The following is a 16,355-nucleotide window of genomic DNA, read 5'->3' as shown; positions in this document are numbered from 1 at the left end:
TGTCCGCGTTTAGCGGTCGTCTTTCTGCCTGTCCTTCGAGTCGTGGTTGCTTGAAATGTGAATATCGACGGATAATCACTTTATGAGTGACAGCAGGAGGGATAGCAGTACAAATGTCTGTGCCGTGAAAAGATAACGGAAAGCAAGATATTCTTGCCGACCGAGGAAAAATATCGCACGACTTTCGGCTTCAGAAACATAAGAAAAGAGAAGAAAGAAGTGCTATTGTGTTTCATATTTCTGTGGTTATTTCTTCCGTTTCTATGTAGCTTTATTTCAATGCAGTATTTGAATGTTGAATGAAAGATGATAAATCGAACGGTTGATAGACAGGTAAACAGATAGAAGTAATATATATATATATATATATATATATATATATATATATATATATATATATATATATATATATATATATATATATATATATATATATATATATAGAGAGAGAGAGAGAGAGAGAGAGAGAGAGAGACATAGATATAGATAGATAAGCATATAGACCTAAATGCAGAAAAAATATTTTCTAAAAATGATAAATACCTAGAAACGATATATAGGACCTAACACATCAGACTGAAGTTCTTGGAAAGAATGTACATTAGCAAAGAAATACTTTCAAACAGTGGCGTACTTTAAGATGTGTTGGTACAGGTTGTAATCCCTCCTTTCATATCTATTGAAATTAGAAGATTTTAGCTTTCATCTTGGATCAACAACAATCTTCCTGTGTGGAGAAGGGGCTTACATATACGTACGACGACACATCACAATGTTTAGAAAATGTAAATGAGTAGAGAATATACATACCCAGGCAGAGGTCCCTATTTTCCCCTGAAGGTTACCATTCTTCCCATTTACTCTCCTCCCCCCAAATTTACCATTCTTTATTATGACAATTACTTATTTAAAAATGTTATTCATGCTAAGTTCTCCTTCATACTTAGTGTTCATCAGTCGGTGGCTATCGAGCTCAACCCCCCCCCTCCCGATATAAATTTGTTATATTCACAACTTCATTAAAATTTGTCGGCACCTAAAAGGAAAAATATAAGTGCTTATTCTCGTATTGTGCATACCCCTTCCCGAAACAAATTCCTGAATACGCCACTCGTGTTCATAAAAGCATCATTGTGGTATAATTAAAATTCGATTGTTCCACTTTCAATGACAAATTATGTCCCTCCTCTAAAAAAAAAAAAAAAAAAAAAAAAAAAAAAATGCAACCTGTGCCCCAAAACCTGACTGTGGGCACCCCTGTAATCCAGAGAAGGCTAGGAAATGAAGTTTCTTTGTTTAAAATCTTTCCCAACCCCATAAACACCCCCTAACACCAACCAAACTTTCTTTACGCACATCCCTGGGCGTAACAAAATATATTGCTTCCTTTGCGTTTCTGTAAAAATATGTATCACTATTCTAAATGCTCTCCCTCTTGGGTTTTGAACACCTCACAAAATAAAATTCCCAGCGTACTTACTGATTAAACGGGAGACTCAGGTGAGATGCCCGATTGCAATACGTACATTTCCAGGGTTTCCCACAGGGAAGTATTGCGTCGCACACTACACCACACATCTTTTAGGTGAGGACTGTTAATTTTATACAAAGATTGAAGACTATAAAGAAATGCATTCCAGTGAAATTAACAATAAACAGAGAGACGGACCACCGAGACTGATTGGAATCTAAAGATGTGGGGGTGGGGGTGGTAAATGTTTATACGTATGGAGACGGACAGTGTCAGAGGAAGAAGTCTACATCTGTTCTACTAAACACAATACTAAGCGGATATTATTATTATTATTATTATTATTATTATTATTATTATTATTATTAGACCCTATTATTATTATTATTATTATTATTAGGGGCTCTATATTTAAACCCGACTAACGAATATTAACGAAATTTTTATCCCCCTGCAAGAGAAAATTTTCATTCCAGACAGGAATAACTTTTCCCCACTCTTACGTGTGTGATGGCTGGGTACGTATATGAGTGAAATTCAATCCGCCCTGGGAAAAATATTCAATTCGCACACTGACCCGTCGAGTTATCCAATTTTTATATAACGTAGTGAAGAATTATTTTGCGAAATAAAGTAGTGGTGTTTATTTTGTGAAATAAAGTACCGGTACTGAGGAATCTACTTACATAGTTGTGCAACTACGGCGGAGGTTAGGGGGCCTGCTCCCTTCCTAAATTTTTTAGCCCCTCAAACCACAATGCATCCTATGACATTGATACGGAGACCCAGAATTGTTACGATTGCCCCCCTAGCATATTTATGCTCCCCAAACTTCAGTGGCTGGTTGCGAGCCTGGTCAACAAGGTTTTCACATATATTACATAATTTAAACAAATTTGTATAATGCAAAATAAATTTACTACTAAATCATGCTTAGGTATGCGCACAAGACGAGTCGAGACACGGCTTTTCCAATAGAGAAATATACATTTTTCAAGTCGAGACATCACTTTTACAGCAAATTTTCGAGACGAGACAACCACAAATCTTGTCTCGTGCGCATCCCTAATCATGCTCAATTTTAAAATAAGCCAACATCATTTACTTACAAGAACATAAAATGTTGCGTAAGCCGTTACCCAGATTTATCAAACTTGGTTTTCTTCTGTTCGAACTCACAATGAAAGTTTGCACAAGATATTTCACACGAATTTGAAGGGTGTATCTATGCACATGATACTCAGGTAGAATCTCACAGCCTTCAGGCGCCTTGCGAACTTCATTTATTAGAAAAAAAAATCTAAAATTAGGAAATGCTAGTGTGAACATTACATGGATCTATATTTTTTTCTTTCTCCGCTTCCAGGAAAAGGGAGATATAGACATTACATATGAGTATACGGTAATTTATACAATATTGTATTGTCACCGGACATGTGCATAAAAAATTTAAAAAAAAAATCTAGAGGGTAGTTTAGAAGTGGCCATGTGGACAGGCAACAAAGAACGAAAGTGGTTTTTAAAAAAGCAGGCCCCAGGAATTTTGCCCACATGCCATTTCACTTGATCATATTTCCCTCAAAAATTATTCATGTAAATATCTTTCAATTATTTCTGAAGAGAGGGTTTTGACCTCGCTTTCAAAGGGTAATTTTGTCCTAGATTGATTCCAACAACATTTTTTCTATAATCTTTCCCAAAGATCACAAACTGACATCTATAATATGTTATTTTGCGGAAATGGTAAGCTGACAAGTGACAACTACCCTTCCAGGAATTGGCAGAATGAAAAGAAAGAAAAAAAGAGGGAGAGAGAGATGAGAAAAGAAGGATTCGGTTGTACCGCTGTTTATGAGTCACCTGATTGGAACAACTTGAGCGAGGCAGAGAACTGAACTTGCCGCTCGACTCGGGCGGAAAGGAAAAACTATACCGTCGCAGGGAGTTCAGGTACTGTTGCCATGTTTTCAAAGTTGAAGATAAAAGTTTCCTTACTGTGTTTTTTCAAAATCTAAAACACACAAGGCATAGATATGTGTCTCCTCTAGGTTTGTTCAAATTTTGACGTTTGTAACTTTAATAATAAAGAAGAAAATAGTGAAAAACTTTGCAATGCTTTTTAAATGGACTAACTTTCAAGGTTGCTAGGGGTACCAGATCACCATAATAAGACAAAATAAAAATAAAATCGGAGAGTAAACAAAAAGCAAGGTTAAAAGGGTTAAAAGCTTTTAAACTTAGGAAATTGTACGTTAATTCGACAATTTATTAAAATATTTAGTTATTATTGGTAAAACCGGTAGTAGAAATAATTGTAGAAAACTAAACTGTAGTGAAAAATACTAAAATATGATTTTGGGATTAAAACATAAGAACTTGAACAAAACGAAAGTCAAAAAAGTCAGCTTTGAGAAAGTGAGTGGAGACGGAAAAAAGTATGTAGATGTATATATGTAGTAGATGTATACGTGATTGCAGGTGCTGAAAACATGATGCACATGTTGAACAACAAAACGACGTTGTATTCTCTGCAACAAGAGAAATGTAGGATTCAAACGAGTGCTTAAAGGGAATGTGAATGAGGAGAGAACAATCTCATTCAGTAATGGAAGAGAGAGAGCTCATCGTAAATAATGTATTTCCTTATTTTCAAGCAGGAAACAAAACATATTTCACTTTGTAAGGTATATATTATTTAACAACTAACTACACATAACAACTTGGTCCATACTATTCTCTTTTTTTTTCCTCGAGCAATTTATAAAACAACAAACGTAACGAAAAGATTAAAATTGAAATTCAAAATTTAAATGTGTTATATGAATAAAAGTTGGTTTAAAAGCTTCTGAAATATTCTGCTTAGTAGCATTTCGAGTAACGTGATTCTAATACAATTTTCTAGGTTCACGCATGGCTATACAGTCTGTATATGAGGCACAAGTTTGATTCCCGGTGGGGGGTTTTGTCCCAATTTTAAGCTTTAGGTCTATGTATCATGTAACCTCAGTGCTAAAATGGATGCTAAACTCCAATACAAATAACCTTTTTAAATTTACGGACTAATTTAGGAGATGACTTTTTTTTACCTTCTCACCCACTCATTACTAAACTCTAAGATCTAACACCACAGAAACAAAAGTCAGTAAATTCTTTCCTATTTGAGTGAAACCATCTTGTTGTCTATGTTCTCATCCAACTTGCGACTACGTGATCTTCGACCGATTGTCTGAACAGCGACCTAATTCTATTGCATTGATATTACCTAGGTACATAAGATCAACTGTCACTCTTTTCAAACATCTCTTATTTCTTACCATACACTGCTTCTTAATCTTCTCAAACCTGTCTCTCCTAACGGCTTCTTAACCAACACTCCACACACACCTGATGTATCGTATGTACTCGAACGTAAGACGACATAGATTCTAAGAAAATCTTAATGCTTCAGACTTCAAACAAATAAATTAGTTCACTGGCAAATCTAATATGCATGAGGCTTTACTTCTCATTCGGAGAACTCAGATGATTGCGTGCCTGCAATCTTCGCTGGTCATCAATTTGCTCACTACTATTTTCTTTGCTATCTTTCCAGACAATGTAGTTCCTGCTTCCGTTTGAAATACTATAAATGCAGGATTTCTTGAATAACAATGAGAATGTTGTAATCTAAGTCATATTAAAGACTTGTAATATCCTCGTTTGTACCAGGTATGATGGACGCGAATCTTAAAACCGTTTCTGTGACGCACCCTAATTTTAGGGAGGCCATTTGCTCAAGAAGATGTCTTACATTCGAGTAATACGGTATATCAAAGACAGCATGGTTGTTTCAGGATGGCACAAAAGGGCAGTTTTCTCTGTATTTTTCTAATTAGGGTTGTTTTATAGATTGTTACATTTGTTAGATTGTTACATTGTTACATTGTAACAAAATTTTGTCTTTGTAAATCAATATTTCAATGTATTGCCAATTTTCAATAGAAAAGTAACAGTTAACACTGCCTATTTATAATTTTCGATATAATCCTTTATTTAATATAGGAACTGTTATCTGTGTTACTATAATAATTTTCTGCAGGTGCTGTCCTACTCCCTGGTTATCTCTCCTACTCCTTTTTTAAAGCAAATTCTGATTATATTCGTACTGTAGAGCAGAAAAAAGCAAAAACTGAAATCCCTTGTGGTGTTATCCTCAACGTTCATCCAGTAATTCTTAGTGTAATCAGTCTTCGGAGTCACTGATATGCAGTCATTATTCCCAGTCATCAGTTTCACTTTGCATTATATTTCTTACAACATAAGAACTTCTCTGTATAGTGATTGTCAGCATTTCTTCCGTTTGCAGCCATCAATTACACAGTGACATTCATTTAACAGTGTATGAAGAAAGTCTTTAGCTCAGTTACTTATGGATATTGAGCATTCATTGAAAAATGTGCCTAGGTAGTATTTATGAAATAATCATCATAAAAATTTAATCAGATACCTGAATACATGCAAAAGAAGAAAATCTGTAAAATACGCTTCCAAAAAATTCTTTAGTAGTTTCTTTCTCAGAATATTTTTAAAATGATAGATATGAAGTGAAAATTGTTACGAAGTTTAATCCCCATCGGAACGTTTTATCATTAAGACTTATTAGTATTGTTTCATTTTTAATATTATAAATAATCTCCCAAAAGATATTGTTCGTACATAGTTTTTCTTTTAAAGTTATGGCGTTATGACATACATGAGGTGGAACCTACTAATCGAGTACTTTTACTGAGAATCATACCTAGGCCTCCAAAGACGAGAGAGTTAATAAATAAACTAACTCTTTAAAATGTAATTTGTTTTTCAATTTATCTGTTTAAGGTATACTGTGTCACATCAATTAAATTCCAGTAGGTAATCAGAAACTTTAAAACGCTACAATTTATAATTAGATTAAATAGTATAGATAAAATCAGAATGAACAAACAAAAATCTTTGGGTGAGAAAATACATTTTAAATGGAATAAAGCCTTAGTTGAGGAAAGTGGAAGGTAATACACTTTAGATAGCATAAAATCCTTGACTTGGAAAAGTGCAAAACAATATAGTTTAGATAGAATAATATCCTTGACTGAGAGAAGCACAAAAGAATACACTTTAATTAGAATAAAATCCTTGACTGAGAAAATACGAAAGAATACACATATGACAGAATAAAATCCTTGGCTGAAAAAAGTACAAAATTATACACTTGGATAGACAAGTTTTTTTGACTGAGAATAGTGCAGAAGAATAACTCGAGACAGAAAGTCCTTGGTTGACAAAACTGCGTATCCAATGTCCAATAAAAGTTTCTACTTACAGCTGAATCCTTGGTTCAAGACTGAGATTCACTGGTGTTTCTGTGAATTCACTGGTGATTCACTCAGAGTTTTATGTAATTAGCGCATGTTATATGGAAAAAACACATATGGTTAGATCAAAGTTTGTTCATGTTAAAAAAGTGTGACCTTTCTGTCGAATGCTATTCAACAAATCTGCTCGTGTCTAGAGATGGATCCTCATACTAGGATAATTTTGTAGCTGAGTGTTAGGGTCATTTTGTTGTTAACTTTAGCGTACGTTAACACCGAGGCTCTCTACAGTTTAAGGTGAAATCTAAAACACCGTAATGTATTAACATTCCAATACTGTCCCACTGGGAATCGAAAGCGGAACCTTGTTCTCAAAAGTTAGCCACACAGATGAAAAATAACACCTTATAATCTGGAAGTGCTTTAAGTTAATCTGGTAGCTTCCAGACAAAGTGGAAAACTATAGAATATATCATGCAGCAAACGTAGGGAATCAACTGGAGAATTCAAACTTCCTGTTCATACATCTATCGTCGGTAGCAACCACATTCTGTTAATAGCTTGCAAATACTGCTGCAACATGATGTGAGGCCCACCCCTAACTGGTATTGGATAGCAACAAAGAATGATTCATCGAAGTAGAAAACCTACGGTTGCTGTGTAGACCTGTTGTCCCCAGCATGTAAAGACTAAACTTTTTTTCAGACCAACGGAGAAGACTGAATATTAAAGAGTTCTTGTAAAACTGCTCATTGGAATGTCTATTGATGACGATGTATGAGAGGGATCGATTGATGAAATTTCTGTGAAATTGAATAATACGTGAGTATTTTAGGACAAAAAAGTGTGTGAGAGTATGGCCTTGTATGGTTCCGCCGTTGGCATCTTACATCGTTAGTTCTACAATATTGTCACAACACCTTCTTATTATTCATTTTGTTTATACAAAAAGTGTTTATCTTGCTGTAAATATTAGGGTATAATGGATTTTTATGCCAGATTAGTAATTTTCCTGATTGCAGTATATTGATCCAATTAAATGTAGTTATTATAGAAGTTTTATCATCAAACGCAATGAATAATTACATTGCAATGAGAATGTAACTATTGAAGGTAACTTGTTGCGCTGAAGGCAATGTAGAGTACGTGGTTCGTTGGCTGGTCCTTTCGTTCATTTTACTGACAGAACTCTTCTCTCCTCTTCTGAAAAACTTCTTCCAAATACTCTCTCGTTAGGTAATGCAAGATAATTCGCTCTCACCTCTTTTCTAAGTGGCGAGCAATGCCGACTAAAAGCCTGGGAGCTTTTCTTCAAAATGTCTCCTCCTATTTCCATCTTCTTCTTCTTCCTCTTCTTTTCCCGTTGTCGTCTTCAGACGAACGAAGAAAAAGAGAGAAGGGAAGAAGGAGAGAAGTGAAAGAAAATCCACTTTGAAGAAGCGACAATGTCTGCTTGCCTGCCCTCCAGGGTATAAGTCAATCAGAAACGGAGTAAAGTTTGTGTGTTAAGTCCGCGCGTAGATGCCGTGCCTTTCCTTGATGGAAAGTTTGTTCAAGGAAGGAACGAAGAACTACTCTGCTCAGGGACACACACACACAAGAACACACACACACACACACACACAATATATGTATATAAAGAGAGCGAGACGACCAACTCACACCCAAAGTACACATGAGCAGTTATGGGACTGCACCCGGTAGACCAAAGAAAACCTAGAAAACTTAACTTCGGTTGTTTTTTCTACATGTTTTTCATCTTTTTCATACCTCCTTTCTTGACGCTTTCTCTTAGTTTCTTTTTAACTTATTTTTTTATCTAATCTATTTTTTCGCTTAGTGAAATCAAATATTTTTTGATTCCTTTTCCCGTAATCGAGTGTCTTTTATAGTTAAAATAAATTTACATCACTAACAGCATTAAAGTAAATAGATTTCTTTTTTCGAGAAAAGAACAATATAACCAAAGCTAGCCGAAAGTGAAGTTTCTGTTTGTTGACTTCGTCGGAGGATAGAACACTGCTAAAATAATTCACTAAAAATAGTGGTTTTAAATTAATTCAGTAACAATTTAAAATCGAATTGTTTTCATGTACTAAATATTGAAACCAAGGATCTTATAAAATACAGTATCTGCCCTTACAACAAAATCTTGAAGCCATACGTCACAGTTTCGCCCCCCCTACTCTGCCCACTCCGCCCAATAGGATCGCAATGTTTTGAGCCAACAATCATGGCGGAAACGAAGGTAGCCAATCGGACGATGGCGGAAACGAGAGTAACCAATCAGACGTACCAATGCTCGGTTGTTTTTTGGCTTCATCGATTTAATAGGATGACGATACATATGGGCAGATCCTTTATTTATAACATCCTTGATTGAAACTTAAATATTTTTTGTCCAAATATTCTGTTCAGGTATAGTTAGCCCATTAATGTACTAACTGTGGGAATTACTAAGTCAGTATAGGAGATGTATAATAAGCATTTTAATTTCCCTTCTGATGCAAAAGAATATGTGGAAAATATTTTCACTTTTACGTCCCACGAATATGTCCTATACGCTAAAAAGGGAATGATAACAGAGCCAAAGACAAAAATATAGAAGTTTTGTGGACAGGACCCCACGGTAAGGATTCGATATATTTTGTTACACAGAATCGAAATCCCAGGACTATGGGCCGTGCCAATTTCTTTCATGGGCGAAAATCTTGAGCAATTTTGGATATGGAGGATACATGTAACACAACTAACTAACTAACTAACTAACTCTATGGCCTATGGAACCCGAAGGTTCAGTGCCGCGTTCACAAAAGCTCTCCACTGACTTCTATCCTTAGCCAACTGGATCCAGTTTCTACTTTGTATTCCTCTCTCTGCGAGATCCATCTTAATATTATCCTCCCATCTGCGCCTAGGTCTTCCTAATGGTCGTTTTCCTATTGGTCTACCAGTCAAGACTTTGAAAGCCTTTCTACTTTCTTCCATTCTAGCTACATGACCTGCCCACCTAAGCCTCCTAGACTTGACGACCCTAACAATGTTGGGTATAAACCGTATAAACTATGTAGTTCCTCGTTATGAAGCTTCCGCCATTCCCCATTCTCGTTCCTCTTGGGTCCGAATATTCTTCTCAGGATCCTGTTCTCAAATACTTTCAGTCTATGTTCTTCCCTCAGAGTAAGCGACCATGTTTCGCAACCATACAGAACAACAGGCATGATTATCGTTTTATATATTTTAAGCTTCAAATTCCTCGACAGAATTCGCGACGACAAGAGATTTTGAACCGAATAGTAACACGAATTCCCTGCTTTTAGTCGACATTTAATTTCTTCGTGAATATGTAACACAACCATACATAAAAACGTTCTGTGCAGCGGATCCCAGGGTATGAATTCAATGTATTTTGTTACAAAGAATCAAAATTTCGAAACCCCAGGACTATGGGCCGTGCCAATTTCTTTCATGGGCAAAAATCTTGAGCAATTTTGGATGTGGAGGGTACATGTAACACAACCATACATAGAAACGTTCTGTGCAGCGTTCCCAAGGTATGAATTCAATGCATTTCGTTAAACAGAATCAAAATTTCGAAACTCTAGGACGACTGACCGTGTCAATTTTGTTTTATGGGCGTAAAACGTGTGCTCCCCCTATCTAAAATCACTCAAATTTTTCGCCCATAAAAAAACTGTCACGGTCAATCGCCCTGGGGTTTTGAGATTTGGTTTATGTGCAACAAAATACATCGAATCCATGCGCTGGGGTTCGATGCACAGAACTTTTTTGTGGGGCTGTGTAATTAATTAAAATAAGGGATTATAAAAAAATAATGGAATGAACGTGAGGAAAGTGAAAACGGTGAGAAAACCCACGGATGTGTTTTCTACCACAAACTCACACGGCCTAGGATTGAGCCAAGTGCTTATCGCAGCAGAGACAAACGTTCTACTATATTGACTCACTGTGACCCCCTCATGAGATTAATATTAAACAAACCTGAAAACTAATAAGTTTCTGTTCTAAACTTACGTATTTTTGTTTCGTTAGTTAAACTTGTGCAAATCGATGGATGATAAAAGAGTATAAAATAATAACGCCAAAGCTCTATGGCAGATTGTTCCATTCCTAACACGAGAAAATTTTCAAATAAGAAATAAAAGCTAAAAAGAAAATGTGAGGCAATGATGTTTCTTTTCTCTTTGTTAATTTACAGTAGACTATTCATAATCTAATACTGAAACCAGAGCGTGGTCAAATATATCATTTTATTCTCAATCGAGGACGAAAATTGAACCTCTTCTTTGAACTTTATTTATTTATTTAATTCTCGCACTCTCTTAGGCTCTATGGCGGTGCAATATTGAAACCAGGAGTGGTACAATTAACTCTTCTGATTTGAAAAGGAATCATCATCATCATCATCATAGGTATTTTGCCATTATTGGCAGGTGACTTGCTGTAACTGAGAAGCTCCCATGCTCCATGGGCTTCCGCTAACCTTTCCGTCTTCACGTACCATTTTTCTGTTTGATATCGTCCATTAATTGTAGTTTCGTTCACCGCCTTCCTCTCCTTCCTGCCACCATACCTTTTAGAACGTCCCTCATGATACAATTCCTTCTTAGTCAATATCCCCATTTTCCTCCTCTTCTTAATAATATCTAAAATTGTTTATCTTCCTCCACCATTTCTAACACCATCTCATTCGTTTTCCGCTCGACCCAGCTAATCCTCTCCATTCCTATTCACACCCACATTCCGAAAACTTCCAATTGTTTTTCCATCATTTTTGCATAATGTCCATGTTTCTGATTAATTCAGTACAATACACCACACGAAGCATTTTTGAGCCTTTTTCTTAATTTTTTTATTCAAGGTCCTACAAAATAGTCTTATGGCTTTCTTTCGCCATCCCTATCCTTACTTTTATTTCACGTTCACATCAAAAGGAATAAGGGCGGAGATATAATCTATTAGGTTGGTGTAAATGAAATATCCACTCCAGGTGGGATATTTTCAAAGGCCGCGGTAATGGAAACTATAATACTTGCTTAATCAAAATAGTTTCCAACTGCAACCACATACTTTTACTTTTACCATCGCTCAGCCAATGATTGAAGTCCGTGGCAAAGTAAGTTTGTAATGTAAAGAAGTCTTTAACAGCACGTTGCACAGGGCAATCATCAAGAAAGGCCTTCCTTACCAAGAAGTTATCAAGATGCTGGAACAGGTAGTAGTCAGTGTGTGTGTGTGAGAGAGAGAGAGATCGGTGGGTGAGGAAGTATTTCTTACTGCAACTAATGGAGAGTTCGCATTGTTCTTTGTAGGTCTCTATTGTCGTGCAAGATGAGAGTACTATGTCTGCTGACCATTGTCGGATAGTTGTGGTTAAGTTTGCGTTGCATTTCATAGAGTTCAGGGCTATCTGCATTAATGGTTTCACGTCGCCTCAGAAACATATGATCGATCACTGCCAACATAGAGCACCATACTACTAACATAAGCTTATATGGGTGGTCCACAACCTGGATATTGGTCACGATCCACCATTGGTCACGACCGTTTACATCGTCATAGCAGCTCCATTTTACACCTGAAATGATAATACTATGTCGTAAATTTTCACGGATATTCCTTGCACCAGAGAACTGCATACCACCACACTGCAATTCTTGTTGGTCAGTGTCAACTAATGTCTTATAACTTTTTCACCTTGCCTATTGTAGGGAAACATCAAACAAAGTGGTATGATGTATGACGATTTCATCTGCAATTGTATGAATACTTTTCCACTTCCACGGTGTTCTCGAGGAGCTCATCCGAACATAATGTTGGCCGGTGCCCACGGAGATCATTTTGGAATGCTGTGCCACTCGAATGAAGTTTGACAAACCAACTGTGAATGGTGCGTTCATTTGTCATTCCTATCCAAAAAGTACTGTTAATGGTTTTCGTGGCTTGCTATGCAGAATGTTCAATTTTGAATTCGTAAAGAAAAATACGGCAATGTGTGAATTCCGTGGTGCACTTTCATGCGACGCTGTTCAACAGCGCACTGCCTTCTGACTATCTGGATACCCCAGTTTACTGAACGTGTACAAAATTGGGGTAAACGGTTTTAAAAAAAAATCTTAGTACATTCTTCTGTTGTGTTATATAACATTTCTCGTTAGTTTTTACTGATTTTGTTTTGAGGAAATCAATATTGAAACCGACAGTTTAAAGAAATGAACTATTTCAATTTAATATACCACGAGTATGTCCTTTAGGATAAGGCAGATGGATGATTAATGCAAGAGAATGATGGAAAATTGATGGAGTTGAGTTGATTTGATTTTGAATTTAACGTCCCTTTCAGCAGCGAGGCTATATGAGACGTGGATCTACTGATTAACGTGGAATCCGAACCAAATGAGCTCCCGCCGGGAATCGAATCCGGGTCTCCCACGCCGGAAAATTGATGGAATGAAAATGTGAGAATAAACGTGAGTACTCCGAGAAACCCCACGGATACTCTGTTGTCCGCCACAAACTTACTTCGCTGAGGATCGAACCAGAAGCCTCGTGTACTAGAAGTGAAGGTCCAAACACTAAGCCACCATGCTCCTTCGAAAGAGTCAAAGAGTCAAATGTAATCTATGGAATCAAAGAGATGGAATCTATGCTTGAGACGTTGAGCACGAACGAAAGAACATTTCACGCTAACATTTATTGTGTTATTTCCTTACATGGATCAGTATTGAAACTAGAAACAATAGACTTCTAACACTCTCAGTGTAGATAGAGAGAAACTGGCGAAGATAGAAATTAATTTTCGAGCTATGAATTCATGTGAAAGAACATTCCACTATAGAGATCACCATTGAAACGAATCACATTCGCTTTAAATAGAGGGACATGGACTGAAACTAATCTATTCTTGGCACGCTGAATCTATAGTCAAATAAATTCCTTCCTGTCTTTTGCCATTTCTGCTGTAATAGGTGTCAATAGATAGACGGATTAAGGGATAGATTCATCGTACAAAGCTTCTCATACCTATGCATAGGACAGTTTGGAAGTATAATATATATAGAAATGAACGATTGATATGAGAAATTTACAGCTTCCAGTTATGTTTCCAGAGACTTCACTCATGATGATGATACCTGTAGGTTAAAATAGTATGTCGTCTGAGATTGGATGTTGGAGAAAATTGGTGAAGAGTAATCTATAGCAAAGCTGAATTGAGAAATATCTTAAGGAGTAGGAGATGTCTGAGCTAAAGAAAAGAAAAAAAGTGAAGCAGCTGTATTTACTGATAACCCACTTCTTCAGGTTGAAACTAAAAATAGAAGTTTCGTAGTAAAAAATAATATTAAAGCTAATAATCATTGTATGTATTGTTCCATTACTTGTAACCCACTTCCTCATGTTGAAGTTAAAGAAGAGGAACTCTGCAGTAAAAAAGAGTATGTTTCAACTAGTTATATTTTTTGAGTTCTTCACTATACCCAAATTTCGAAGTTCTCTTGTCATTTTTCTTTTTTCTTTCTTTTTTTCTTTTCTTTTTTTTTGTGATATACACTTGTATCTTTGCATAGAACAAAATGGATTAAACATTATATTTTGAATTTTCGCAATTCTTCATTTGATGAATTATAAAATACACGTCTTTTTTACTAAAAACTTCTTTCACAATTCCTATCTAACTAACTAACTCTATGGCCTATGGAACCCGGAGGTTCAATGCCGCATGCACAAAAGCTCTCCACTGACTTCTATCCTTAGCTAACTGCATACAGTTTCTACTTTGTATTCCAATCTCTGCGAGATCCATCTTAATATTGTCCTCCCATCTGCGCCTAGGTCTTCCTAATGGTCGTTTTCCGATTGGTCTTCCAGTCAAGACTTTGAAAGCGTTTCTACTTTCTTCCATTCTAGCTACATGACCCGCCCACCTAAGCCTCCTAGACTTGACGACCCTAAAAATGTTGGGTAACCCATATAAATTATGTAGTTTCTCGTTATGAAGTTTCCGCCATTCCCCATTCCCGTTCCTCTTGGGTCCGAATATTCGTCGCAGGATCTTGTTCTCAAATACAATTCCTATCTCTGTTTTTATTTCTCGTAAACATTTCAGGTCTTCATTAATAGCACTACCCAGACATCGAAAAGGAACACGGTGGCTCAAGACTATGAAAAGGAGACGTGTTGTATGATTTGTGATGATGTGACATTTAGTGGATAATTTTCAAGTTGAAACAGAAAATATTTATAATTGTTATTTTCTCTGTGCTTGTAATTCAAGATTTGCTGTAGCTGATCGAAATAGTATGGCGGGACGAGGTGGAAGAGGAGTTCTCATTGAGGAGTTCCTCGCAGCACTGAGAAGAAATACGGAGATCATTGGCGTCACAGGAGACAGCGTCGCTAGTGGCAGTGGGGATGCACCAGCAGTAGAAGCTATATCTCTGGTTGGTCATGGAGTTGGACGTGCTACTGGTAGAAGTGCTCAGTTATTAGAGTTGATGCGTGATTGAGGTCGTGCAACGCAATTGCCATTAGTTGGAAATGACGTTGGAGACCAGGGCCTCGGAATGCAATGATGACGACTTGAACTATCCTTAGTTGCAGCAGTGAAAGCTGTCCCTGAGCCAGTACCACTTTCAAGGCCAGTAGGAAGAGGAAGATCGTCGTTTATATTGGAAATGATGGGCCGGGGTAAAGGAAGCGCTCCTTAACAAATACAAGAAACGATGCGACCGCTCCGCTCATCTCTGGTGCTAGGGATCTCTAGTTCGATTCCAGTCTAGCTAATTTGTGACTGACATATCCGTGAGTTTAGTCAGGATTTTCCCGTTTATTATCACATTACAATTTCATCAATATTATGTAATCATTTACTTTCATGAGTCACTCGCCTTCTTCAGCCTAAAAGACAATAATCGTGTGTTTTTATTTCATTTTCAGGTACTCAAAAATAGTTGACTCTATTAGTCATTAGTTGCCAACAATTATAATTGGTACTGTTCTCTTCCTCCCAGTAAGAACTTACTACATTTAGAAAGAAGTAGCTTCTGCATATCAGTTAGATCCAAAGTAATTGCCAAATCATTTATGACTTTTGGTTGGATAAAATATATCTATTGTTCCAGAAAATCAAAGCCTCTGTATAAAAAAAAAATAAATAAAAATAAAAAAAAGTGTGCTAGTAGACGATAGTACAAATGTATGAACGATATTTATTAATTCGATCTTTATAGTCTTCACTTTATCTTTGAAAGTATCTATTTCAACAGCAAGAAAATTAAATTTTGCGTGACGTCATAGTTTTGGAGTGTTAACTTATGAATCTGTAATGGTGCATCTGAGTTCTATGTTCTTAGATACAATAGTATTTGTTAACGGTGATAAACCTTTTGACTGTTAACCTTACATGATTAATCTTGCACCCGTAGGCTGTAAATAAAGAATGACATTTATACAGGTTAAAATAATACTCAAGTCTGCCTCTATTGTTTACCTATTAAACAATAAATATACAGAGTAGAAGAGAAACACAAACA

This window comes from Thermobia domestica, chromosome 16 (assembly GCF_964235325.1).
Source record: "Thermobia domestica chromosome 16, izTheDome1.hap1.1, whole genome shotgun sequence".
Classification (NCBI taxonomy): Eukaryota; Metazoa; Arthropoda; class Insecta; order Zygentoma; family Lepismatidae; genus Thermobia; species Thermobia domestica.
Note: the sequence above shows the minus strand (reverse complement) of the source record.